Source organism: Monodelphis domestica, chromosome 4, assembly GCF_027887165.1.
Source record: "Monodelphis domestica isolate mMonDom1 chromosome 4, mMonDom1.pri, whole genome shotgun sequence".
In the NCBI taxonomy this organism is placed as follows: domain Eukaryota; kingdom Metazoa; phylum Chordata; class Mammalia; order Didelphimorphia; family Didelphidae; genus Monodelphis; species Monodelphis domestica.
Window position 1 is genome coordinate 177,821,261 of NC_077230.1, and position 27,849 is coordinate 177,849,109.

A 27,849-nucleotide genomic window follows, 5' to 3' on the forward strand; every position below is an offset into this window, starting at 1 on the left:
CGGTTTCTTCAATCGTAGAGTGCTAGTCTTGGACTCGATGGCCTCTAAGATTCCAACAAGCTCTCAATCTATGATCTTATGAAAGCTCTTCTTCCCTACAGTGTCCCCCCCCACCCCCCATATCTCCAAACATTTGCTCTCAGCCATTTGTTTGTTTGTTTGTTAAACCTGTATCTTCTATCTTAAAATCAATCCCAAATATTGGTTCCAAGGCAGAATAGCAGTGAGGATGAGGCAGTTGGGGTGAAGTGACTTCCCCAAGGTCACACAGCTACAAAGTGTCTGATTCCCTTTGGTTTTTAAAGGAACGACTGAGATCTCTTCATAGATCTAAACCTGTGTAGCAAATTCTAGTATTCTTTGAATTTAGTGATATTAGGAGTCAGTGGAGAGGGCTAGAGGGTAGTAGAGGTCTGTCTTTTAGTCTTTTTTTTCTGGGAATGGGAGATGGAAGCAAGTTAAATTTGTATAAATATCTTTGGGAGGCAAGCTATTATGAACTCAGTCTGGGTTCAGATCGGAAGAAAAGCAGCTTATTTCATCCAGAGGTCTCAGAAGCATCTCAATCCTTCAGGTCGACATTTCCTCTTAAGTCAAGTCATCAAGCATGCATTAAATGCCTGCTGCAGGCCTGGCCCTGGGTGACGCCCTGAAGAGTGACTTTAAAATGACTTCTTTTTAAAAGGTGAGCTTTAGAGACTGCCCTGAATAGGACATCTGGACCAGGACTGTGGAATAGATTTTCTGGAGCTCGCGGGCCAAGTTGAGATGGATGGCTTAGAGGAGAAAGCCACTGTGCATCACAGAACAAGCAGCTGGGAGAAGGGTAGGGCTCCCATTCTCCCATAGAGATGAGAATGGCTGCTTCCTGGCAATGGTGTCAGTGGGGCCCAGGAAGCGCAGAAACATAAGGAAGATGAGTTGACTGTTTTTCCCAAGGGGACCAAGTGTCTGATCAAGGAGAACAGATTGGAATGAAAACCGATCGCTTTCCAAACCCCAAGTCAATTTAGTATAGACAGATTGTTTCTGCTTATGGAAGTCTAGTTTTTGAAACACTGGGCAGATTGTCTGAGGACCGGGCGTTGATTCTGTGAATTCTGGAGATGGAGGCCCATCCGGAGACCCAAAGGGAGATTTCAGGCCGGAGAGTGGAGAGAGCCTGTCCTCAGGGTACTCTTATCAAGGCAAGCAAGCAGGCTCAGAGTGGGGGGCAGGGCTTACTCTGAAGGGACAGGCCCCCTGAGTGTGGAATGGAAGCTAATGTATTCATTTCTCAAGCTAGCCTGGGGTCTGAGATGAAGGAGGAGAGGAGATAAGACAATTGATGGGGGCTGGGGGATGGGAGGAAGAAAAGAATGACCTGCAGCTTTAAAGACTCTGTCCTATACATTTCAGACCCTGAACCCTCATAACCAGGCCTGAGCCTGCCTCTCCCTCCTGTCTTTCCCTGTGTTCTGTTCTCCCCTCACTGAGCACACCAGAAGATGAGGAATGAATGCTACATGGTGAAAAAGGGCACTCCGTAATGGAAAAACAACTTGGAAAACACTTCAGCCTTTCAGCTCCATCACTAACTCTGGTTTACAAGTTTATTTTCTGTTTGCAGTGATGCAAAGCCACGCAGCCTGTGCTTGCTGGCAGGAATCCAGTTTGATGAAGCATCGGTGGGGTGTCCCACAGCATGGGGACATGGTGGGGCAGCCAGCCAATCACGGAGAGCTCCCTGCCCAAATGGTGGCCTCTTTGCCGCGGTCAGACCACAAGATTCTCCGTTTGGGCCGAGTGTGTCATTCTGAGAAAACTGAAGATGCCGTAGAAATGTTACCTTAGGAAGCGGGGCTCTTCCCCAGACCCTCACCTACTGCTGCCCAACCGCTGAAGAAGAGGCGGCCAAAGCCAGGCATTGAGCACCACTGGAGTGCTAGGGCTGCTCCTGATCTCTCTTAGATGACTTCCGGAGGTGGGGGCAGCTGGCGATCGGAGAGAGAAGCTGGACCCGAGTCCTTTTGGCTCGGACTCCAGGCTTGCCCGTATCGCTTGAAGTCTCAGCGCAGCTAAGTCTATAAGTAATGGGGAAATGGCCATGACCGGTCCTCCTGTTGTCTACACACCAGCATGGCAGAGCAGTGGATGTCCTTTTCCGGTTGAGGGAGTGCCCTTCGCCTGGGCTCCCTGGTCCTGAGCAAACAGATCTACCAAACAGAGCCCCGGACTTGGTGTCAGCAAGACCCGGGCTCTGATCACATTGCTGTGCATCCTTTCTTTTTGAAGAGGACCAATGACATCACACGGAGTCAGGCTCTTCAGAGCCAATGAGGTCCCCATAAGACAAAAGCCAAGACAGCCGGTGATAGCCCAGGATGCAGTAGATGACCCTGGCCGCCTTCATGGGTCTGGGAGCAAATTGTTCTCATCCGCCCATTATGACAGGGAAAGTCTTCCCATGCATGAGGTAGGCACCCCATAACCCAGGATGGGTAGCCTGGTTTAGCCCATCTGCCGTGATGGTCTTCCTGGGGGCGGGGGGAAAGGCAGACACCAAAGGAGGATGAGCAGCCCCAAGAAGGGCTCGTGCTCTCTGAAGATCTGATACATCTCCAGACGTTTACTAAGTGAAAAATGAGTCAACTATTTATTAAGTACTCGCTACAGTCTAGGCACTAGAGAAACAATCCCTATTCATGGGGAGCTTCCAATCTGATGGGGGAGGCAATAAGTACCTATGTAAGTATATAAAACACATACTAATCATTTTGTGAGGCAGGGAATTAAGAAAGGGAGGGAGTGGGAAGAAGGGATCAGGAAAGAGTTGTAGCTGAACTACATCTTTTTTTTTAAAGAAAAACCCTTACCTTCCCTCTTAGAATCAATACTGTGTATTGGTTTCAAGGCAGAAGAGCATAAAGGTTAGGCATTGAGGGTTAAGGGACTTGCCCAGGGTCACACAGCTGGGAAGTATCTGAGGCCAGATTTGAACCTAGGACCTCCTGTCTCTAGGTCTGGTTCTCAATCCACTGAGTCACCCAGCTGCTTCCCACACCCTGCAAAAATAGACTTGAATCCAGGACTTCAATCCCCAGAAATCCTTGCTCCACCTTCCCCAGAATGCTTTGTAATTTCACTGAATTCTCACCTGGGCCAAGAGCAAAATCGTTTTTTAGAGGGTCTCCGCCCACTGCAGGCTCTCTGCTCTTCCTGGCTCTGCTGGCAAACAGACGTGTCTCGTGATGTGAGTGAAATTTGGGTGGGCCTCATGGCCCACCTAGCACGGGTTTCTCTTGCTTGTATTTTCTTTAACCCTTGACCTTTAATAAACCTCATAAATACAATACTCCTTGCAGAGAGAAACTAATTTCTACCTGCCTCAGCTTTCCCCAAAATTTTAATTTTTACCACCCCCAAACTATATCTTAAAGGAATAAAGTGGGGAAGCTAGGTGGCTCTGTAGATAGAGCACCAGGCCTGGAGAAGGAAAGTTCTGAGTTCAAATCTGATCTCAGACCTTTCCTAGCTGTGTGACCCTCAGCAAGCCACTTAACCCTAAATGCCTAGCCCTAGTCTTTGGAACAAAATCTTAGAATTGATTCTAAGAGAGAATCTAAGGGTTTTAGAAAAAATGGGAATAAAGGGGCTCTATGAGGATTGCATACAGAGCATGTGGAAGAGTCAGTGCACAAGAGATAAGAGAGTTGTGTGTCAGCAACAGAGAGAAGGCTAGTTTGGCTGGATCGCAGAATGTGGGACCAGCAATAATGTCTTGTGAATCAGGAACTATAGATTAGGGCCAGCTAGTGAAAAGCTGATTGAATAAGGGAATCATGTGGTCAGAACTTCACTTAAAGGAAATAACTTAGTATTGGGTGGACAGGACTGGTGAGACTTGAAACAGTGAGACCAATTAAGAAGTTGTTATAATCCAAGGGAGGGGTAATGAGGTTTGGAACTATGGTCCTCTCTGATACGTTAGTGAAGAGAAGTCAGATGAAAGAGTTGTAGAGATAGAAATAAGAAGAGTTGGCAAATGAGGGAACATGAGGTTAAATGAAGAGCTAAGGGCTGAGATTATGAACCTGAGAGACCAGAAGCCTGTTGGACCTTCAAAAGAGATAGGGAAATTTGGGAGAAGGGAGGATTTGGGGAGGGAGGTTGGGGAGAATGATTAAGCCAGCAGAAAGTTCATATTGATTACTGAAAGATGGTTGAAAGGGGGAGTTGGACCAGACTGCAAGGCCTTGAATGCCAATCTAGAGAATTTGAACTTTATTTGGTATGTAGCTCTCTGAGAGGGGAGAGGAGCTTCAAGGTAGGAAGATAGAGACAGGACAGAAGTTTTAGATACCACGAGGGGGATGGCGGAGTCAAATTAGAGATACGAGGTGATCAGAATGAGTCTTTATTAATTATCAATGAGCCACAGCCAAGCTCTGATCAAAGGACCATTCCGAAGGCTTTTACCAGTCCAGAGATCCATATTTAATACCACACAGGTCAGAGAGATGAATTGAGAAAGATTAAAGATGGAGCTTGGCCAGAGGCCAAGCTCCTGCAAGGACAGCCATCAGCTAGCCTGAAAGAGAAGGAGAGAGAGAGTGAGAGAAGGTGGAGCTTGCTGGGCTACTTATACACTTTGATACACAGTACATAGGGATGATCCTCATTGGTTAATGACAAGGCATAAGTGTGGTTTCTCTTGACCAGGCGAGAACAAAGAAACTTGTTTTCCCGCCTAACCTGGGGGAAGCTGGGGTCAAAGGTCAGAGGCCTTCCCAGCCATGAGCAATACTGAGCATGCTCAAGACTGAGCATGCTCTCTTCTAAGGCAATCTGCACATACCAGCCGTTCCCCTTGCCCATAGCTAGGGGTGGACTGCTACATTGTAGGTAGTCAGATAGGCAATGAAAATTGAAAGTGGTGATTTAGGAAGAGCAACTTGGCTGTTCTACCTTGAATGGTTTGGAAGGGAAAGGGACAGGAAGAAGTGAGACTTAGTAAATCATTGTAATAATCTAGATGTGAGGTAATAACATGAGATAATAATGAAGTCAGATAGTAGCTATGGAAATATAAAGGAGAAACTAAATGAAAGAGATGTTGAAGCAAGAATAGATGTGTCTAGGCAAACTGATTGGACAGGGTGAGGGAAGAAAGAGGAGAGTCAAATTTGATTTGAAGTTTTTAGCTTTGATAATTAGAAAAAGAGTCCCATTGACCCAGAAAAGCAAATTCAGAAGGGGAACTAATTGGGGGAGGGGGGAGAAGAGTTCAATATGAGAAACTTAAGTTTGAGACAAAGGTAGGACATCCACATGCAAATGTCCATTAGGCAGTTGGAGTTTAAAGACTTAAAAAAAGTTTCCCCCACATTCTGCCCGCCTCCTACCCTAGTCTTCAAACCTAAACACTACCAGTTCTTTCACTAGACCCTCATGTGACACTGGAAGTACCCCAGCCTGCCACATGTGATTGATCAGGTGTTTTTCAGTCACATCCTACTCTTCATGATCTAATTTGCAGTTTTCTTGGCAAAGATACCAAAGTAGTTGGCCATTTTCTTCTCCCGCATTTTACTGACTAGGAACTGAAGCAAACAGGGTTAAGTGACTTGCTCAGTGAATGTCTGAGGCCACATTTGAACTCAAAGACAAGTCTTCTTGATTCCAAGCCCAGTGCCCTATCGCCTTTGCCATCTAGCTGCCACATAGGAGGTGCTTAAGAAATACTGACTGACTAGTTCAAAGCCATTCACTATCCCATTTACCTACTCTGAACACTCTCCCTTATCAATGTCTTCACCAGAAAGTGACTCTCTAAACTGAAAGGAATACTCCAGATCTAGTCTGGCCAGGGCAGAGTATAGAGGGACTGCCACTTCCCCATTCCTGAAAGCTATGCTTCTCTCAGTAAGTACAAGGCCACCCTAGCTGTTTTTGGCCTCTACATCACCCTGTTAACTCATATTGAGTTTGTCATATTTTAAAATCTCCATATCTTTTGCACAGAAACTGCTGCCTAATTTGGCCTCTCCTATAATGTATTTATGAAGTCAATTTTTTGAACATGAGTGTAAACTTTAACGTTTGTACACTCTGAATTAAATTTTCTTAGATTCAACCTCGTGTTCCAGCCTGCTTGAATCTTCTTGAATTATAATTCTGTCATTCAGTGTATTAACTATTACTCCAAGAATTCTGTGACCTGAAATTTTGATAAGCCTACCATCTATGCTATCCAAGCCATGAATAAAATCCTTAAATGGCACAGGACCAAGTATGGATCCCTGGAGCCCTCCTCTGGACATCTCTTGCCAAGATGGTATTAAACCATTAACTATTACTCTTTGAGTCCAGTCATTTAACAGGTTCCAAATCTATATAATCATATTATCATCTAGCCCACAGCTCTGCATCTTTGCTTGTCTGAGTAGAATGAGACCTTCATAAAGCATCTCGCTAAAATCAAGGTAGACTATATCTATAGCATATCATTCTTCTGATTTATTAGTCAAGTGACTCTAAAAAAGTAATAAGGTTAGTTTGGCATAACCATATTGGCTCTTCCCTTTGCTACATGGTCACTAGGTATCTTTTTCATGGTTCATTATAGGATTTCTCCAGGAATCTTGGATAAACTTACTGTTGTTATTTAGTGTGCCAATGCAATTCTCTTCTCTTTCCTGAACACTGAATATTTTCTCTTATCTAGCTCTGTAGTAACTTTCCCTTTTCTTCCATCTTTCAAATATTACTGATGGTTTCTCAATCATGGGGTAGATAGATGGATAGTAGATAGTGCACTAGAAAGACTCGCTTTCAAATTTGACCTCAAACACTGTATGACCTTGGGGAAGTCACTTAACCTCTTGTTTCCCTCCCTTTACTCAGTTGTAAAATGGGGATAATGAGAGCACCTATTTTGTCATGAGTATCAAATGAGATAACATTTGTACTGAACCTATCCCAAGGCTTGGAACATAGTAGGCATCATAACTTCTTCCAAGGCCAGTTCCTTCAGTCCCTGGAAATATAGGTCATCTGTGCTAGGTGATGGGAACTCATCAGGGGCCACAAGGTGCTTTCTAACTATTTCCTTGCTTGTGCTTCATATGACCTACCTCTTAGTCGTTTTAGTCCCCATATTTCAAATGCAGTTTTTTTCCCCCTTAGGCAAAGAAGACAGAAACATAATAAGAACCAAGCAGCTTTACCTTCTCTCTGTTGTCACTTTTACCCCAACCAATGTGTGCCTTTCATCCTTCTAATTTCCTCTTCCACACAGAGCCAAAAAAAATCCCTTCTTGTGCCTCTTTTGACTCACTAACTTGATCATTCATCACTCATCCAATGCTCTTAGAGAAGGTAGCATTAGGGAGGGTCATCCTTTACAAGGATTTTTCTATCAACTAAACTTTATCCAAATTCCAACTTTTATGTAGATGTTGCTCACTCTTGAAATGGTCCACACCCAGGAGGTATGGACCTAAATTCTAGACTTGCTCTGGGCTTTCTTTCTACCCCAGGTAACTGTAGGACACATTTCAATTCTCCTTAGTTCAACTGAAACAAGTTTGGGATTTTTATTAAAGTAATTTTACTTTAGTAAACTAGAAAAAATGCAAACAAAAGAAAAAATTAAAAACCATGAAAATGGGTTATTTTATAAAATAATAATTTCCTTTCTGAGATTAATTACAATCTTTCTGCAGATTAATTTGGCAGACAGAAGCCTGAGGGCCAATGAGCCTCTATCTGGATTCCTTACTTAATCACTGACTGAGGAATCTAACTCAAACCCTTTCTAAAATGTTTCCCAGTTCTTCAGTGTTTTCTGCTCTAACATCTCCTGTGGTCAGTACCTCATTCTTTCAAGGACAAGGTCCCCTGCTCCTCCTCCTTTTTTTCCAGAGGTTTGCCTGTTTAATCAACATCATATTTATATAACATCAGTCAGATTTACAGGAGGAGCCTCCTTCCTCATCACAGACTTTACCCTTGTAACCTGAAGTGTCTCACAAAGCACAGGACTGGCCATTGTTTTTCAGAGGGTGGGAGAAGAAAAGAGGTTGAATGGGGAGGGGGTTCCAAGGTATAGTTCTAGGGATAGGGAGTGTGATTAAAATGAACACCCTAAATGAGACCTACAAAGGGGAATGGAAGAGTCAGGAGCGTGTACCTACCTAATCCGTAGGATAATAGGTTATTAGTGAGAGGGAATTTATCAATCACCTACTCTAACTCCCTTGTTCCACAGGTGAGGAAACTGAGACCAGGTGGGGTAAGTGACTTGCCCCACAACACACAGATAAAGAACAGAGCTGAGAGTTGAACTCCCATCACTTGAGTCCCGTTCTAGAGAGCCACTTTCTTTGCTTCCTTCTACCTGAATGCTCATCCTTCCCTTTCAAAGAGGACCAGTGACATCATGGGATGGTGTCTTCGCTTACAGGTGCGTTAGATTTAAGTGAGGCAGAATTGCACAAAATCATCAGGCTCACTCTCTAGATTCCAGTTTCGAAAATAGCCAACATTCTAAGTAGAGGAAGCAGGTAACTGTCTTCTGTATTTTTTGGGCTGGGTAGACTTGCCTGCACCAACTTCTTTGTCAACTAGTGCTTGAAACAGATTGATTCATTCAGATCTTGAAGGCTTTCCTGTCTTCCAGACTCCTATTAAAATGCCGTCCTTTAAAAATAGTCCTGAGAGGGATACTACATGAAGTCCTTATCAACTTATACCTTATGGGATTAGTTGACAGCTAGCCAAGAGCAAGCTGGAGGGCAGAACGGAGAGGGGTCATCTCCAAGCTGGAAACTAGGTGACACAGGGACTTATTTTGCCTACATCACAATGTCTTCAAGGGCTTAGCCCTGGTTGTGAGACAAGAAGTGGATGTGTTTGGAGGGATTAGCCAAGCAGCAGCTGAGCTCAGTTTTGTTCTGTCTTAGCCTCCTACTAGATTTGGCATAAAAGCCAAATCAATAGAGTTGATGCTATAAGAGCCCTATTGGGACTTGGATCTAGAATTTTTAAGGGAGATGGAGTATCATAACACTTAGAAAAAAACTGTGGTTTCCCAATGCATTGACTCAAGCCCAGGTGGTGCTGAGGGCAGGCTAAAGGACTTTGAAGGTGGGATTTGATTTTGTCTTAAAAACAGTTTGTTGATTCCCTTACTGATTAGTCAGCAGTTACTGGCAGTCCCAAATAGAGATAGCTAGATTTCTGAAAGCATCCAGTCAACTAACATTTCTTTCAAAGAAAGAAAAAGTCCTTTTTGTCCTCTTGAAATAGAGAAATAGCCTCAGAGCTGACAGTTCAAGGATTGGAGTAACATCCTGAGTTGTAAAACAAAAATCCTGAGAGTTCAGTGGGAAGATTTTTTAAAGAGGAATGGTTTCATTTCTTAAGGGGCTCTCAATTATAATTTTGTGTCCACACATCAGCTGGTAAAATAATAGCCAAAACCTGGAGAAATTCTAATAAAATCTACCACACAAAAGCCTTAATGCTGCAGCTAAATTTCTCGGTGATAAAGGAGAAAGACAAGGCTGACAGGCTTTTAGGCAAAGGGAACTTGGGCAATTCCCAGGTAAACAAAGAAAGATGCTGTCTGTATGAACAGGAGCAAGGAAAGGGCTTCTTTGTCTGAGGTGAGAAGCCTCTATGAGGCATTCACAGGCACGAGCAACCATGGAAATAAATACGAGAATATAAACCGATCTGCCCAGCACTTGAGAGAAATCAAGGTGGGTCTAGAGGAAATCCCAAAAGGCTGTCGAAGGAGACTGAGCAGAATCTGTCTCCTTCTCTTCTCCCACTCTCTCTCCCAGGTGAGCTCCTCCTGAGGAAGGAGGGGGAGTTTATTTGCTTCAGATGAATGACTGTTCCAGGATAAAGGAAGGAGAAAAGATGGTTAAGAAGAGTGAGATTAATCCTAGATTTGGGTGGGATGGGGGAGTGCCAGAAGAAGAGATTTCATATATATAGATATTTAGAATATCTATAGAGCTTCTGCAGGATCTGAGAACTCTATCCTTCATTCTCCCTTCAGTTAACATGGCTATAACGGTGTAGAGAGGCTGGAGACAGAAATGGAAGAAAACTTCATAATAGCAAGTGTGAAAAACATGGAATTTGGAATTGTGGAACATGAGTTCAAATCCCAGTTGTGTCACTGACTACCTCTGATCATGGGCAATGTCACAATCTCTTTAGTTTTCAATTTTCTCTTCTATAAAATAAGAGGAGGGTCAGAGATCTGTAAGCTCCTGTAGGGCTAAAGGGAGTGTTGGGAAATGTATAACAAGTACACAAAATAAAAAAGAAAAACTATGTCAACAAACATATAAATTTAGTCTGTTTTATTATCATTTTCTCCATCACTTTCTAAAATCAAGGCAATCAAAAAAAAAACAATGAATCAAATCTTGATTTGTAGCTTTTGCTGATTTCAGGGTTTAAATGTTCACAATGAAATTTTATCAATTGGTGAGCCTGTTCCAGCTGGCTGTAACACCCACACACACACCCTGAGAGCAATCATTTTTTAAAAATCAATCAGAGAAGCCAGCATGTCATAGTAGATCAATGGTTGGCCTTAAAGTCGGGAAAATTAGAGGTCAAGTCTTGCTTCTGATAACATACTGGCTACGTGAGCCTATGTGGATAGATCACTTATCTTCTCAATGGCCCAAGCCCTTCTCTGTCTATGACCATGCATGACATGACAGAGAAGATATCGATTGATCCACACTGGCAGAATAAGCTTTCCCAGAATGTCCTTGGAGTTCCCTCTACCAATAAAATCACAGACTGAGTTTTTAAGAGTTGACATCTCTATTGAGTACTTTTTACTATAAAGAATACAAAGAAACCTGATGGCTCCTGCCTCTCAAGAGTTTACAATCCAATGGAGAAGTCATTGACATTTACATGATATTATTGAGCTCTAAAGGGCAGTACATGCTAAGTGCTAAATGAGTGTTAAAAATGAAGGCTCTAGACAAGTCATAGGTGGGGCTGAAGGTGGCTGGAACCATGACCAGTTGACCATGCACCCAATGAGTTAAGAAAAGATTAAAGACACCTTGGAGTCATCCTCATACAATCTTAAGCTTAGAAAGAGAGGTCATTTTTGTCCAGCATGGTAATGGATAGCAATAATGGATAGAAAGCCAGACTCAAAGTCAGCAAGACCTGGATTCAAATCTTGCCCTCTAACACATACTGACTGGATGGCCTGGATCTTCATTTAACTTCTCACTGTTTTAGGCAATTCTCTAAGACAATAACTGGACAGAAAGTAATGACTTGCATTGACAGAGGGAGTTTCCTGACCCAGTTGTGCCGTATTCCAATGAAAACACAGTTGTAGCATCTATCTCCTATTATTATGGTCAAGAATATCCTCATGGAAGAGATTGAAGACTTAAATAAAACCTTGACTTTTAGAATTTCACTTGGTAAAGGGAAATGGGTAGAGTATTTCGGAGAGGTATGAGCAATGAATGGAAGTTGATAAATGTATGATTCATAGTAAAGACATAAAATTAGAAAATCGAATTAGAGCAAAGTGGGATTTAAATACCATATCACAAAGGCTGGTTTGGCCAGATTAGATTTGAATGCCAAATAGAGCACATCTTTGAATCCAGAGTAGAGAGGAAGCAGTACACTGGAATTTACTGTGGAGGGAAGTGACAATCAAACCCTGTGCTTTAAGAAAATCACTTTGGCAGTGCTTTGAAGGATGGATTGACAAGGGTGGAAGTCTTAAAGCATGGAAACCAATTAGAAGGCTGTCTTAACAATCCAATTTTGAGATTGTGAAAGCCTGGACCATTTCTGTGAATGGAGAGAAACCGATGGATCATGAAGAAGTAGATGCAGAATCAAGAAGATAGGACATTTGATTTGCTATGTAGAATGAGTAACTGAGAAATCAACACTTACACCAAAGTGGTCAACCTGGATGACTGGCAGAATCATGCTGCTTCAACAGAAATATGCCTATTTGAAAAAGAGTAGGTTTGAGGGGGGTGGAGAATTAATTCTGCTTTGCACATGTTGAGTTTAAGAAGTCTGTTTGAAATTAAAATATGAGAACTAAAGAAAATGAGAAAGGTTTAAAGTAGTATTCTTAACCTTTTTTTAGTGGTATAGTTGTCTTTGGCAGTCTAGTAATGACTGAGGACACCTTTTTCAGAATAGTATTTCTTAAAGACATAAGAGAAAATACCTATGATTACAAAAGAAACCAGGTATATTGAATTATGGCTATAAAATATTTTTAAAAATAAAAAACAAGTACCTGGACTCCAGGCAAAGAATCCCTATTTGAAGTTTGGATTATTAGCTTTACTGGACACTGTACTTTAGGTACAATATCCATCATGGATCAGTTGGAGATTTCAAGGGAGGAAGAAGGGAACAGGTGGGTAAAGAATGGAGGAAACAGTTTATAAAAACAAAGCAAGAGAGATCTAGATTCTGGAAAGGCTTGTTGGAACTGAACCCAAATGAAGTGAGCAGAACCAAGAAAACAGTTTGTGCATTCACAGCAGCACTGGAAAAGGCAATAACTTTGAAAATCTAAGAATTATGGTCATTGCAATGACCATTAAAGACTTCAGAGGATAGACAATGAAGCAAGCTTCCCACCTCTTGGCAGAGAGATGAACTGACTACAAGTGCAGCATAAGGCATGCATTTTCAGACTCAACTCCAAATCAACACAAATTTGTTTTGCTTCATTGTGCTTATTTGCTACAAAGGAAGATTTTTATTTTGGGGAGGTGGGATTGTTGTTGGAGGAACTGAGAAGCAGTGAGAGCCACATAGAAGAGAAGAAAGTGTCAAGAAAACATTTTTTAAAAATACACAGAAAGCAAAAGAAAGTTCAAAAGGGAATATACAAAGATAAGCAATATTTGTACTACTGTGTTAAATTTAATTTGTCTTTTAAAAATTATAGATTTTGGTAGATTCACAGTGTTCTATAAAATCCCTTATCTTTTTTTCTATCTGCGGAGGATCTAGACTTGTTTGAAAGCACCAAGAGGAGGGAAGATGCTGACTATATCATAGAGAAAGGAGAGACAATGAGACTAGATTTAAAAAATCATTTAACCTCACTACTTCTTAAAATATTTTTAAAAGTTTATGAACTTGGCAGTCATCAACAAGCATGGCTACTTCCATGTACCAAGGACAGAAAAAGAGGCTTGCATATAAAACTGGGAATCTGCCAACATCTCCAGATTTTTTTAAAGACAAATTAAATTTAACATGGTAGTACCAACATTTTCTGTCTTGTCTGTAGCTCCTTCTGAATTTTCTTCTGCTCTCCCCCATTATTTCTTTTAGGTAAAGGAATAAGCTTTAGAAAAGGAAGAAAAGAACTTGGCAGTCATCAACAAGCATGGCTACTTCCATGTACCAAGGACAGAAAAAGAGGCTTGCATATAAAACTGGGAATCTGCCAACATCTCCAGATTTTTTTAAAGACAAATTAAATTTAACATGGTAGTACCAACATTTTCTGTCTTGTCTGTAGCTCCTTCTGAATTTTCTTCTGCTCTCCCCCATTATTTCTTTTAGGTAAAGGAATAAGCTTTAGAAAAGGAAGAAAACACCCTTTCCTTTGATTTAGGAGAAAAGGACTAGAGAACAGATAAAGGATTTTGAAAAAAGGAAGATACTTGGAGATAGAGAGGAGGGTTGATAAGCTTGCACCCATTGACCTTGACATAAAAGCAGAGGGTTAAGAAATCTACTGAGGGGGAAGTGGGATTTGGAGTTTCCATAAACATTTACAGAGATTATCTCAACCATTTCTTTTTCTGAATTCAAGCTAAATGCTTGTTGATTGATTTTGTTGATTAAACTGCTGCCCAGATGTTCACTCTTATAGTGGTCCTGGGAGGAAAATAAGTAGGGGATTAACACTTCTACTAGCTATAGGGAGAGAAAAAGTCGAGAAGGATTGTGGGATTTACCAGAGTCACAGAATGACATGTGTGATGAAGACTGGGTTAGAAATGGGCTCTAGATGATTAAAAAAATCCAAGGTGGAGATGAATTGCTTTATGCTTCATCTGGTCATTCTGACTCTTGGTCCAGAGCTCAAGTGACTAAGCCAGCCTTCTTACTGGCTGGTGAAATTTAGAGCTGGATGGGACACTAGAGATTATCAACCCTAACCACTTTATTGCAAACACACACACACACACACACACACACACACACACACACACACACACACGCCTAAGAACTTCAAGAGGTAAAGTGCTTTTATGAGCAGAGCCAAGATTGATACCCAGGTCTTTTGATCCAAAACTGAGCATCCTGCATGTTCTGCCTAACACTCAAATCAGCAAATAAAGTTGGGTGCTGAAAAAATACAATGCCTTAGAGATCACAGAATGCTATATTCTCTAAATGAGACACAGAATCACATTAGGGACTTTTTAAAAAATTATGATTATGAATAGGATGACTTCAGAATTATAGATCTTTAGGCAAAATGAATACTTGATGTGGAGATTCAAGTCTTAATTTAACTTTTCATTTTTATCAGAAACTAAGAGCTTTCCTATATAAAAGAATGTTTCCTAAAAGCCCATGTCCACCATAGGAATTAACTAAATTCCATCATTTGGTCACTTGACCCTGAAAGAGTCCAGGGACAGCTCATCGTCAGGAAATGATCTGGTGGTTACTACCTGTCTTTTTTTAATGAGATATCTCTTGACTGAAGTCTCTCCTTTAGCATCTTACCCCAACTGGGTCCTGCTCTCCCCCAAATCCTTCATTTCAAATATTAATCCAAGAAGAGAAAAGGCTAGAATCTGTCCTGTGAAGCGCTGAACCTGTGATCCCAAGGGAGATTATGGATTTCTGAAACACCTGTGGGAGACAGAGGGTGAAAAAAGATAAAATGAAGATAAAATGTTCTGTGCCACGACAAGTTATTCTGAACTGCATCGAGGCTGCCAGACCATTAGGCTTTGCTTCAGTTTTTGCATCAATACCACTCAGGAGATGGCTTATTTGTAAGAGGAGCAGGATTCCAAGATATGCATCCATTTGTAAAAGATGACACAGCACCCATTCTGCAACTAATACTGTGTTCATGAACTTTACCTGTGACTAAATACATTTCACTCCTCGCACCTGAGCTCCAGTAATTGGTTTTTGCAGTGGTGAACACAGCCACCAAAGGGGGAAGAGAAGCCCAGCTGCCTTGCTGTGTTTTGAAATGGTTGGACTTCAGATGGAAAAAAAATACTGAACCCAGGTCTGATTTGGCTGCTGCTGAGGTCACATCTTAGGTGGCTGCCAGCTAGGGGGTAGGAAGGGAGTAGCAGGTGGCTCAAGAAGAGCGGGTGACTCTGAGGGGAGATGCCAGGGGAAGTGGCTGCTGAGGAGAGGCAGTGGTCAGGGCTGAGGGGCATCTGGAACCCAGACAGAAGTGCCCACTGACACAGGCTGCTGGTTCTCCCAGAGCACATCTGGCCAGTAGAGGTTTTCCCCTGAAATGCTTAATCAGCCCCTAAATTATAACTCATAATCACTTCCAGGCTAATGGACCTCTGGGGTCAGGAAAGCCATTACCTGGTATTACAAGGCTTTTCCTGCAAAGGAAATCAGATGGATGGATTATCTCGAATCGTGCCTCCAAGCCAAGGCATGCGGAACCCAATGTGAAACGTCATCAGTCTGTTCTCCAGGGTCTCAGAATGTTTTCAGAAAACCTGATGAAGTGGCCCACTAATTAATACTTTGAATATTAATGATTAATAATGTATTGATACATTGCCTCTCCCTGATAGTTTGCTTTTTACACTGTTTTCAGCTGATGATAATATTAGACAATAGGACTGGAGGAGAAATTCATGTGGCAGAGCCCCTTACGCCATACCATGGAGAGTGTGGCAATGACAATCACCACAGACTGTTTAGGTTCATGGATTTGGTCAATTAAAACTCAGTATAATCATTCTTTATGAAGCAATTTAGGTAGGGGGTTTGGGCTTTTGGGAGAGTATTTTATGATCTTCTTTTCAGGTTGACAATTTATTTAAATTGTGACTTTTTAATTGAAATTTTATTGATATATTTTGCTTTTATATTAGAAATATTTACAGATTATTTTGTGAGAGGTCTCCTATGACAAAGTAAAACACTATAGCAAAATTAATAATAGTGACCCCTTCTCCAAGAACATGGAATATTTCACACCAGGAGCACCCTCCCACCCACCCCAATATCTCTCTATTTAAAATAAAAATTACAAGAAATCTATTCTCTTACCCTCTCACCCACACCTCCATATATATACATATATGTGTGTGTGTGTGTATAGATATAGATATATACCCTGAATGTAAAATCAAGCAAAACAAATTGCAACAATGGCAAAAATAAAAATATACCTTCTGCACCCTAAATCTATAACCTCTCAATAACATTCCTCTGGAATCATAAATAATCATTATGCTTAAAATTTTCAAATTTGTTTGTTTGTATGGTGTTTTCCTTACTATATAAATTGTTCTCCTATTTGTACTCATTTCATTCCTCCTCAATTTATAAAAGTCTTCCAAAATGTCCATTCTTATAATATTATTATAGTATGAATTGTTTTTTATTTCTCCTTCCCTCACTCTGTATCCGTTCACACATCCTTCTAAGTTTTTATGGAATCATTTATATCCTCGTTTCTTACACTATTCCATCAAACTCAGATACCATAACATATATATACACACATATTTCTCACCTGTTGGACATCCTCTAGCTTTACAGTTATTTTGCCATATGACCCCAATAATAGATAGAGATAGAGATGGAGGTAGAGAGGTCTTTTCTTCTTTCTGATTCTTTTGGGTAGAGTTCAAAAGGCAAGCACTATTTAAGAACTTTTGGTGTCTAATTCCAAATTGTTTTCTAAAATAATTATTCCCATTCATAGCCCAAAAGTGTGTTAATGTATCTATTATCCATGACCCCCTCAATCATTTATCATTTTTATTTTTGGCCATCTTTGGCCCTCTTAAAGGTATGTGGTAAAATCTCAGAATTGCTTCTGGTACATCCTGGCATTGTGATCCCATTTGGGATTTACTTGGTAAAGATACTGAAGTGGTTTGTTATTTATTTTCTCCAGCTCATTTTACAAATGAGGAACTGAGGCAAATAGGGTTAAGTGACCTGAGGGACATAGGGTTAAGTGACTTACCCAGGGTCACACACCTAGTATGTGTCTGAGACTGGATTTGAACTCAGGTGTTCCTGACTCCAGGTCTAGCACTCAATCTACTGCACTCCCTGTCTGCCCAAATGCAAGCATTAGAAAAGTTAAAATTACTTGGTAAGGGGTGAGGAGGAAGAGATCACCTCCACTTATGGGGATCATGGAAGATTTCTAATCAAAGAAATTAAAGTGTACTGAGTCTTGAAGGACCAAGGTAGGATTTCAAAAGGCATAAATGGGAGACAGTGTTTCCTGGGAAGCAGGAAGCCAGAGAAGCCTGACATGTGTCCCAGGGACAGCAAATAAGCCAGTATGACTGGCAATGAGAAATGTAAGCTAAATCTGAGAGTAGGTTAGAGCCAAACCTTAGGGTTCCCTGAATTCCAGCCTAAGGACCTTAGTCTCTATTCTATGAGCAATTGAAAGACACTAAAAATCTTTGATTAGAATATGATCATATATATTCACAAGGGAAACGTGCACACTGGCAACTATATGTAGGACTGATTGGAAGGAATAGATACTGGAGGGAGAGAGACCAATTAGGATGCTATTGAATTAGTTTATCTGAGAGGAAATCTGGGGACAGAGTAAGGTGTGGGCAGGAGGAATCATAAGACATTGTGGGAGAGACGTTTTGGAAAAAATAACTGCTAAAATTTGACAACTAGTTAAATGTAAGAAATTAAAAAGAGTAATCAAAGATAATTCAGATTGCTGACATGGGTCACTTGGGCAGATGGTAGTACCACTGTAGAAACAGAGACATTAAGAAGGTCAGAAATATAATAGTTATTTCCTCGCATGGAAATGAGCTCTGTGGTGGTTTACTCAAGTAAGAACTGAAAACAATATGGCATTTTTGTCACTTTCATTTTTATTGATTTGTTTTTCTATTACATACATTGATAAGATTACTCCCATTTTGTAAGAGGTTTCTTATAGAAAAGGAAAATCATTAAGTAAAACTAAAAATTAGTGTTGTTTAGTCATATTTTGGTTGTGTTCAATTCTTCATAACCACATTTGAAATTTTCTTAGTGGGGGGAGGGGTGCAGCCAAGATGGAGAAGTGAACCAGAGCTATTCCATGTCACCACAAGCATCTTCTCTGACCAATATAAAAATATCACCACAAAACAAATTACAGAAGTAAAAGTCACAGAGTTAAACAACTTTCAAGAAAAGAAAAACCCAAAAGGTAGACAAAGATCATCTGGGGAACTAGGGTGAGAGGAGAGGAGAGCCAGCACGAAGCTGTAGCAAGGAGGGAAGAACAAGCCACCCCATACACACACACACACACACCCCACATCTGCAGTCCCAGGTTCAGAACCTAAGTTCAAGATAACATTTGGACTCTAAAATCCTGCCTGGACAAATAGTGGTGCAAGCCAACCTACACCCCTTGAAATTTCAAACCTGTGAAAAAGTCTGGAGTGGGGCTGATACATGTGGGCCCAGAGCAAAAGAAACCTGGGCTCAGGATAAAGACATAGTATACACTTTGGAGTGGTTAATAGCACTAAGTACTAAGTACTGGTCTTTCTGCCTAAAGTTTAGGGGGGAGCTCCAAGACAGAACAATCAAGGGTACACCTGATTGGACCAAGTACACAGCCAGACCAAAATCCTGAGCCTAAGCCTGGGGCTAGAATTTGATTAGGCCCTGACTTGATCAAGATCAGAGTGAGAGGACACCTGGATGGCTCAGTGGATTGAGAGCCAGGCCCAGAGATGGGAGGTCCTGGGTTCAAATCTAGCCTCAGATACTTCTTAGCTATGTGACCCTGGGCAAGTCACTTGACCCACACTGCCTAGCCCTTACCACTCTTACACAGACAGAAGGTAAGGGTTTAAAAAAATTTTTTAAAGATCAGAGTGAGATCAAAAGCTTATACCTAAGCCTGAGGCAAGTCCTTAAGCCATTAGCATCTCAAGGGTCAATTGAATCAGCAAGAAGAAAGGGCTCCCAGAGCTTTCAGCCCTTAGACCCAGAAAATAAGCTGAGAATAATATCAAGCAAGGACTGAAATTTAATAGGGTACCCCAAATTCCCAGAAAACAGAGCCTACATATAATTAGAGAAAATGAGCAAACAACAAAAAAGCATCTAACTATAAAGATTTTTTATGGAGACAAAAAGCAAATTACAGACACAGAAAGGGACAGTGAAAGCAAAAGAAAGACACCCAAAATCCAAAAGAAAAATATGGTATTTGATAAAAATTTTCAAAGAGCTGAAGAAAGACTTCAAAAAGAAATTAAGAGGCAGAGGAAAAGTGGGAAAGAGAAATGAAAAAGATGCAAGAAGGAAGGAAAGTGATGCAAGGAGAAATGAAAGTAATGAAAGAAGAAATGAACCAGTTGAAAAAAGAGAACCAAAAACTGACAGAGGAGAATCAGGCCTTTAAAATCAGAATTGACCATCTAGAAATTGATGATTTAATGAGAAATCATGAAACAATAAAGTAGAGTTAAAGGAATGAAAAAACAAAGGAAAACATGAAATATCTCATTGAAAAAACATCTGACTTAGAAAGTAGGTCTAGGAGAGACAATTTGAGAATTATTGGACTACCTGAAAGCCACAATCAAGAGAAAATCTTGGACATCATATTACAAGAAATTATCAAAGATAACTGCCCAGAGATCCTCAAATAACAAAATAGAGGGAAGCTTGGTGGCTCAGTGGATTGAGAGTCAGGCCCAGAGATGGGAGGTCCTGGGTTCAAATCTGACCTCAAACATTTCCTAGCTGTGTGACCCTGGGCAAGTCACTTAACCCCCACTGCCTAGCCCATACCACTCTTCTGCCTTGGAACCAATACCCAGTATTGATTCCAAGATGGAAGGTAAGATTTTAAAAATAAAATTGAAATTGAAAGAATTCACAGATCACCTCCAGAAAGAAATACTCATATGACAACTCTGAGGAATATAATAGTTAAGTTCAACAGCCACCAAGCTAAGGAGAAAATTCTCCAGGCAGCCAGAAAGAAATTCAAATACCATAGAGCTACAATCAGAATCACTCAGGACCTAGAAGTTTCTACATTAGAGGATCGAAAGGCGTGGAATATTATATTCAGGAAGGCAAAAGATTTGGGTTTACAACCCAAGTCACCTATCCAGCAAAACTAAGTATATTCTTTCATGGGGAAAAATTGGCATTCAATAGCATAGAAGATTTCCAAGCATTCCCTAGGAATAAGCCAGGTCTAAACAAACAAACAAAAAATGATGAAGTCCAAACACAAGACACAAGAAAAGCCCCAAAAGGTAAATATGAAAGGGAGAATTTAAGGAACTCATTAAGGTAAAAATGTTTATATGTCTACATGGAAAGAGGATTTCTATATTTCTCAAAAATTACTCTTAGTAGTAGACAAGATAGAAGGAATTTATGCAGAAAGAGGGTGGAGAAATAAGCTGATTATGATGATTTGATGTATTTGATGATATATGATGAAATTATGTATATGTAAATGTTATAATATGGAATTATATGTATATATGATATGTATGCATATGGATGATATGTAAAAAAATCAATCAAGGGCTGAAAGAGAAGGTTGCACTGAGAGAAAAGGGAAGGGAGAGATAGAATGGGGTAAATTATGTAACATAAAAAGGCATGAAAAATCATCATAGACAGGGGAGGATAAGGGTGGTGATGAGCAATGCTTAAACTTTACTCTCATCTTAACTGGTTCAGAGAGGGTAAAACAAGCATACTCAGTGGGATATAGAATTCTATCTTATCCCACAGAGAAGTAGAAGGGGAATAAGACAAAGGAAAGGGGAGGTAATTGGAGGAGGGGGAAGTGGGGAAAGTGACAAAAAGAAAAATACTGGTGAGGAGGAACAGAGAGAAAGGGAATAGAGCAGAATTTAAAGAAGCTTTCTTGGCAAAGATACTGAAGTGGTGTGCCATGTCCTTCTCCAGCTCATTTCACAGACGAGGAAACTCAGGCAAACAGAATTAAGTGGCTTACTCACTTAAGTGACTCACACAGTTAGCTAAGTATCTGAGATCCCATTTGAACTCAGGTCTTCCTTATTCCAAGTCCAGTGCTGTATCCAATGCACCACCTCACTGCACATACAATAATCTTATCCATCTCAAAACTAATGATCTATCCCTCTTGAAAAGATCATAGGATCATACATAGACCTAAATCTGGAAGGGACTACAGAGGCAATCTAGTCTAGCTCATTTTACAGATGAGGAAACTGAGGTCCAGAAAGGTTGTTTTTCTCTCATGTTTGTCAAGGCAGTGTCAGAGGTTACATTTGAACCCAAGTCCTCTGATCACAGAGCCAATGTCTCTTCCAACATACTACTTCAAACGTAAATTCAGTTGTTTTTTTTTTCTATTCCAGGCACAGTGTAGGTTTGGGGTTTTTCATTTTTCTACATGATCTATGCATTCATTGATATAGGGGACTTCCTCTCCCATTACCAGCCTGACCTTCTCACAACCCTTAGTCTTGGACTATGGGCTCTTTGAGGGCAGACACTGTCTTTTGCTCCATTTTGCACACATACCACCTAACACAGTGCCTGGTACATAGTAAGTGCTTAATAAGTGCTTATTGCCTGCCTGAAGGTCTTAGAAAACTACCTGGAGAATTAACTGAAAGGTTAAATGACTTGCCCAAGGTCAAAGGTGTCAATGGTGAGACACAAAATGCCTTCCAAACTCAAATACCAGCTCTGGAGCATCCCATGCCAATTTCTAGTGTTTAATTCAGCTAATTTTGTGTGTGTGTGCCTGCTACTTCAAGGCAAACTGTTGGGTCCTGATCATGCAAAGACAAAAGCAAACTGACCTCTGTCCTCTAGTAGTTTCCACTGTGATATTCACTAATGTTACCATGTGCTTGGGGAAGGAGATAAGTCCAATGGCTTAACGGGAAGACCTGAGATTCTAGGTTATTTTTTAATACTTTTTCATTCCCTTGAGTAGGACATCTTCAGCTCTATCCTGTGCCCTTGGCCCTTTCCAGCTTTAACTGGAATGCTGACCGTCCGGCTCTTTGCAAACCACTGACAGGGGAGCTTACAGGATGATACCCTAAAGCCCAGGAAGCCTCTGGTTCAGTTTCAGAAGATGAAAAGCCTTTATGTTAACTTCTCACTCAGCTTACCCAGACGACTGGTCTTCTTTGGCATGATTAATGCTTGCTACATGGGGTAGAAATGGTTCTGGGAAAAAGGTTCCTCATGTGTTATAAATTCTGTGTGTAACGTGAAAGTGTAGGAAGATCGATAGGCTCTTTCTGGATACAGGGGCAGCGGAGAATAAGTACATTACCTGCCTCATATTTATATGCACTTAAGTTCATTATTTGGCTTTTTATACAACTCCAAGTCAAAGCATAAATACAGTAGTTGAGGATTTTCAGATCCTTACATTTATTTGTGCTGAATTCTGACAGGAACACAATACCTGATGTATGCTAATATATTAGCAGTTGGTTGGCATTTTTCTTAAATCCCTGAGCTTTCTAAGAAAAAAAGTGCTGAACTCAACATTAAGAGCCCTGGGATCTGGAGGAGTGAGGTGGCACAGTGGACGGAGTGCCAGGCTTAGATTCAGGATGACTTGGGGGTAAATCTGGTCTCAGACCCTTCCTAGGCTGGGACTGAACAAGTCACAACCCCATTTGCCTAGCCCTTGCCCTTCTAGCTTAGAATTGTTACTAAGACAGAAAATAAAGGTTTAAAAAAAATGACTTGGGCTCCAATGTGTTCTAGCGAGCTGTGTGACTTTGGGATTAATTTTTCTGAGCCTTAGTTTCCTCATCTGTAAAATGGATGGAATAAAACTTATCCTGTCTATACTACTCAGTGCTATTGTGAGGGTCAAATGATACATGTGAAAGAAATGAAAACTATCAAGTATTTACCAGAATTACAATTATCATCTCATCCATGAGGCCATTGTATTTGATAAAATTTAATTCAGTAACAGTTATTAAGCTCTTCCTATGTGCCAGCACCAGGAATACAAACAAGAAATAGTCCCTGCCTTCAAGTAGCTTCCAGCTAAAGGGGAAAGACCACCCACAAAAGGAAGCTGAAAATGGGAGGGAGCAGCCCCCAGTAAGCACCAGGAACAGGGGATATTCTATGGAGCTAGAGTCAAGCAGAGCTGCTATGTGGTATGCCGATCCTGTGTATGTCCTCCCTTAGCACAGTTCCTGGCACATGGTAAGTGCTTAATTATTGCCTGAGTGCCACAAAGGAGAAGAAGGCAATCAACATGAATTTGTTTGCTAAGCAGGGGTGGCAGGAGCAATTACAAAGAGAAGTAATTATCTATCTTGGAATGTAACTGAGGCAACAGAGTTAGAGCTCTTATTCTCAGGGAATTTGCCTAGAATTCTGAACAACTAATGGCATTTGAAAACTTGGTTTTAAATTCACATTATCTTTTTTAGGAGATGTAATTTTAAAGTGGATTTTATTTCTGAAATTTGGGCAGCTTTCATATTCTCTTTTGTGGTTGGTTGGCTCTATGAGATGTTTGTTTCGGTTTTCAAATGGCAAAATCATTCTGCAGTAACAGACTAAGATAAGTAGCACCAATATACAAGAAAAGAGAGAGCATATAAAGTGAATTTAAGGAAGCAAGACTCAAAAGGGCCCTGCTCATTTTGGGGGCCTATGGGTAACTTTGGCAAAACTCAGTTTTCCCATAATATCTGATTATAAGTTGTCTTATAAGAGTTCCAACTTGGTAGCCCTCCTATGCATAAATGATTGAGCCACAGTGTCGAATGCCAAGGTATCTCATCATTGATTTTGGGGGGCATATTTAAATACCATACTCTTCTTCAGAAAGCTCTTTCAAAGTAAGGTACATTGAGACCATCACTGATGGTTCTTGTTCAATCACTTAAGGACATTTTATCTCAGATGCCCCCTCCCCCATTTTCACTCCAATAATTCATTTCAACATCCCCTAGAGCAGTGATGGCAAACCTATGGCACAGGGCAAAGATGGCACACAGAGTACTCTCTGTCCACATGTGGTTGTCCTACCCCCCTTCAAGTTTGTCACTAAAAAGGCATAGGGACTCTGGCAGGGCTTCTCCCCCCCACCCTCCATCCTGCCTAAGGACATTTTTTCACATCCCCACCCCTCTGCCCAGTAGCCAATAGGAGCACACAGAGGTTAAAGTCGGTGATTCACAGTCAGCAGAGCTGGAGGGGAGTAGAGTGTTGAGGCCACTCCCTTCCCCCTCTCTACATTTGCTGAGGACATTCCTCACTTCACACCCCACCCCTGCCAAGCAGCACAATGGGATTGCTTCCTCCCTCTTCTGTGTAGAATAAAGTGGGGGAGCACTTGGTGTGGAAGAGGGGAAAAGCACATGGTGGGGGAGGGGCATTCATAGCATTTTGTCTGGGGTGTGTGGTGGGGGTGGGACTCAGCACTCCATCTCTAAAAGGTTCTGCATCATTGGTAACTTGGGAATGCAATTTTTCTGGCCTATTATCTCATTTTAAAATCACTTAAGGAAACAACATGAAATTCTCCAGTCCCCAAATCAGTGCTCTCAGTCCAAGACACCAACTATCCATTCTCCTACCTCAAAAAAGAAACCATATGGCTGGTTTTATGAAAATCCAAATCCATCCCTCATTTCTTTGGCATTATTTTTAATTCCCTGCACCTCAAAGAGACTAACCCTCAATCTTGCTACTGTAGTCCTTGAGAAGACAATAACAAAGCTAGAAGCTATATAAATAGCACATTAGCTCTGGTCACCCTGAGTGGAGATATTTAATCCTGGCCAGGTTACTTTAGGCTAAAAACGAAAATCTTTTGTATTTTTTAAAAAGCTCCTCATAGAGTAATAGAATGCTCTCCTGGTGAATGGAAATTATTTCTCACATTGACACACTAACCCCCTTTTTCTTTTTTGTCATAGAGCTTTCTGAAAAGGAAAGGATGAAAGGATTTATTAAAAAAACATTGAACTTCCTCTAAAGAGGAAGATAAAGAGAATGATGGAATGCTGGTCTTGATATCAGGAAAACCTAAAGTCAAATCCTGCATGATACATTTATTAGCTGTGTGACCTGAGACAAGTTATTTGATTTCACTACACTGCAATTTAATAATCTGTAAAAATGACAATAATAATAGCACCTACTTTGCAGTACTGCTTGAGACTCATGAGATAGCATACATGGAGTACCGTATTAACTTTAAAATGCTATGTAAATGTTAGCTAGAATTATAGAATTCCTTAAATCTTTTTCTCTGCTTTTCTATTTTTATTTCTCTTTGAATCTAGTTCTTTCTCTCTTTTCCTCTCTGTCTGTCTCTGTCTTTGTGACTGTCCGTCTGTCTATCTCTATCTCCCTATCATCCCCTCACTTTCTCTATAGAAATACTGACCTGGTGTGCAAGGACTTCTAAGGCTTTATGATTCATTCCCTTAGTTCATTCATTTGTTTGTTTGTTCCTTCCTTCCTCCCTTCCCTCCTCTCTTTTCCCATTCCTTCCTTTTCTTTTTTTTTTAAATATATTTTATTTGATCATTTCCAAGCATTATTCGTTAAAGGCATAGATCATTTTCTTTTCCTCCCCCCCACCCCCCATAGCCAACGCGTAAGTCCACTGGGCATTAGATGTTTTCTTGATTTCAACCCATTGCTTTGTTGATAGTATTTGCATTAGAGTGTTCATTTAGAGTCTATCCTCTGTCATGTCCCCTCAACCTCTGTATTCAGGCAGTTGCTTTTTCTCGGTGTTTCCACTCCCATAGTTTATCCTTTGCTTATGAATGGTGTTTTTTTCTCCTGGATCCCTGCAAGTTGTTCAGGGACATTACACCACCACCAATGGAGAAGTCCATTACGTTCGATGATACCACAGTGTGTTTGTCTCTGTGTACAATGTTCTCCTGGTTCTGCTCCTCTCGCTCTGCATCACTTCCTGGAGGTTGTTCCAGTCTCCATGGAACTTCTCCACTTTATTATTCCTTTTAGCACAATAGTATTCCATCACCAACATATACCACAGTTTGTTCAGCCATTCCCCAATTGATGGGCATCCCCTCGTTTTCCAGTTTTGGGCCACCACAAAGAGCTCAGCTATGAATATTTTTGTACAAGTCTTTGTGTCCATTATCTCTTTGGGGTACAGACCCAGCAGTGCTATGGCTGGGTCAAAGGGTAGATATTCTTTTGTCGCTCTTTGGGCATAGTTCCAAATTGCCCTCCAGAATGGTTGGATCATTTCACAGCTCCACCAGCAATGAATTAATGTTCCTATTTTGCCACATCCCCTCCAGCATTCATTACTTTCCATAGCTGTCATGTTAGCCAATCTGCTAGGTGTGAGGTGATACCTCAGAGTTGTTTTGATTTGCATCTCTCTGATTATAAGAGATGTAGAACACTTCTTCATGTGCTTGTTAATAGTTTTGATTTCTTTATCTGAGAACTGCCTATCCATTTCCCTTGCCCATTTATCAATTGGAGAATGGCTTGATTTTTTGTACAATTGATTTAGCTCATTATAAATATGAGTAATTAAACCTTTGTCAGAGGTTTCTATGAAGATTTTTTCCCAATTTGTTGTTTCCCTTCTGATTTTAGTTATATTGGTTTTGTTTGTACAAAAGCTTTTTAGTTTGATGTAGTCAAAATTATTTATTTTACATTTTGTGATTCTTTCTATATCTTGCTTGGTTTTAAAGCCTTTCCCCTCCCAAAGGTCTGACATGTATACTATTCTGTGTTTACCCAATTTACTTATGGTTTCCTTCTTTATGTTTAAGTCACTCACCCATTTTGAATTTATCTTGGTGTAGGGTGTGAGGTGTTGATCTATTCCTAGTCTCTCCCACACTGTCTTCCAATTTTCCCAGCAGTTTTTATCGAATAGTGGATTTTTGTCCCAAAAGCTGGGATCTTTGGGTTTATCGTATACTGTCTTGCTGAGGTCGCTTTCCCCCAGTCTATTCCACTGATCTTCCTTTCTGTTTCTTAGCCAGTACCAAATTGTTTTGATGACTGCTGCTTTGTAATATAGTTTTAGGTCAGGGACTGCAAGGCCCCCATCATATGTGTTTTTTTTTCATTATTTCCCTGGATATCCTTGATCTTTTGTTCTTCCAAATGAACTTTGTTATGGTTTTTTCTAAATCAGTGAAGAAGTATTTTGGTAGTTCAATGGGTATGGCACTAAATAGATAAATAAGTTTGGGTAGGATGGTCATTTTTATTATATTGGCTCGTCCTATCCATGAGCAGTTAATGTTTTTCCATTTGTTCAAGTCTAGTTTTAGTTGTGTGGCGAGTGTTTTGTAGTTGTGTTCATATAGTTCCTGTGTTTGTCTTGGGAGGTAGATTCCTAGGTATTTTATTTTGTCTAAGGTGATTTTGAATGGGATTTCTCTTTCTAGTTCTTGCTGCTGAGCTGTGTTGGAGATATATAGAAAAGCTGATGATTTATGTGGGTTTATTTTGTATCCTGCAACTTTGCTAAAGTTGTTGATTATTTCAATTAGCTTTTTGGTTGAATCTCTAGGATTCTTTAAGTAGACCATCATGTCATCCGCAAAG

At 40.6% G+C, this 27,849-nt stretch overlaps 1 long non-coding RNA gene across 2 annotated transcripts in view; it reads left to right on the forward strand.

The window, feature by feature from the left end:
- The first annotated feature begins 2,393 nt into the window (after window positions 1–2,393).
- Window positions 2,394–27,849, forward strand: part of LOC103100215 (uncharacterized) — a 60,039-nt gene continuing 34,583 nt past the window's right edge. Inside the window, exons 1-2 of one of the 2 annotated variants that reach the window (XR_001629964.2) lie at window positions 2,394–2,727; window positions 8,252–8,446. This is a non-coding gene — a long non-coding RNA (uncharacterized LOC103100215). The remainder of the gene's footprint in view (window positions 2,728–8,251; window positions 8,447–27,849) is intronic. The other variant, XR_001629966.2, reaches the window with a different exon arrangement.